Genomic DNA, 642 nt, shown 5'->3' with positions numbered 1-642 from the left:
AGGGAGGGGGAAGGGGGGGGAAGGAGGGCGGGCCGCGCTGTCATGGCGGCCGCGCCGCCTCAGGGCGGAGAGCGCGTAAAGCCTCGCTCAAAGAGGCGCTGAGAAATCCTGAGCGGTGTGTTCGAGGTTGTTTAAATCTGCTCTCTGGAACTGTGGGAGAAGATGCAGATTCTCTGCCAAGCTCTTCCCTCAGAGGAAGACGCCATCCTTCATCCAGGACACGGAGATTTACTGCAGGGAGAGGGAATAAATCCTAAATATATTCACCTTTCCTCCACTATGGAGGTGCTTGGCAGCTGGCCTGCAAGCAAAGCTGAGTTAATGGAAGAAATAACAATTGTTGATTTTTGAGTGTGTCCATAACAAGAAAGAAAAGAAGGCTGTCAGCATGGAAACAGATTAGAAAAGATACATGAGAAATTTTGTAAGCTGGACTATGTGCATAAGTAGATGTGTATACCTGCCTTACTAAATTTTTGTAAAACTTTTGCTAATTATATTGACATTAATTGCTTTGCACGAATGAATATAATAAGTTATTGTGGTGGAGTTAATGACTTAAGAGCACGCTTTGTTAAGAGTATATAAGCTAGAGAACGGGCAAAACAAAAAAAAAAACCATTTTTCTCCTTAGACCCTGCT

This window comes from Geospiza fortis, unplaced genomic scaffold (assembly GCF_000277835.1).
Source record: "Geospiza fortis unplaced genomic scaffold, GeoFor_1.0 scaffold617, whole genome shotgun sequence".
Lineage (NCBI taxonomy): Eukaryota > Metazoa > Chordata > Aves > Passeriformes > Thraupidae > Geospiza > Geospiza fortis.
This window is presented reverse-complemented; position numbering follows the sequence as displayed.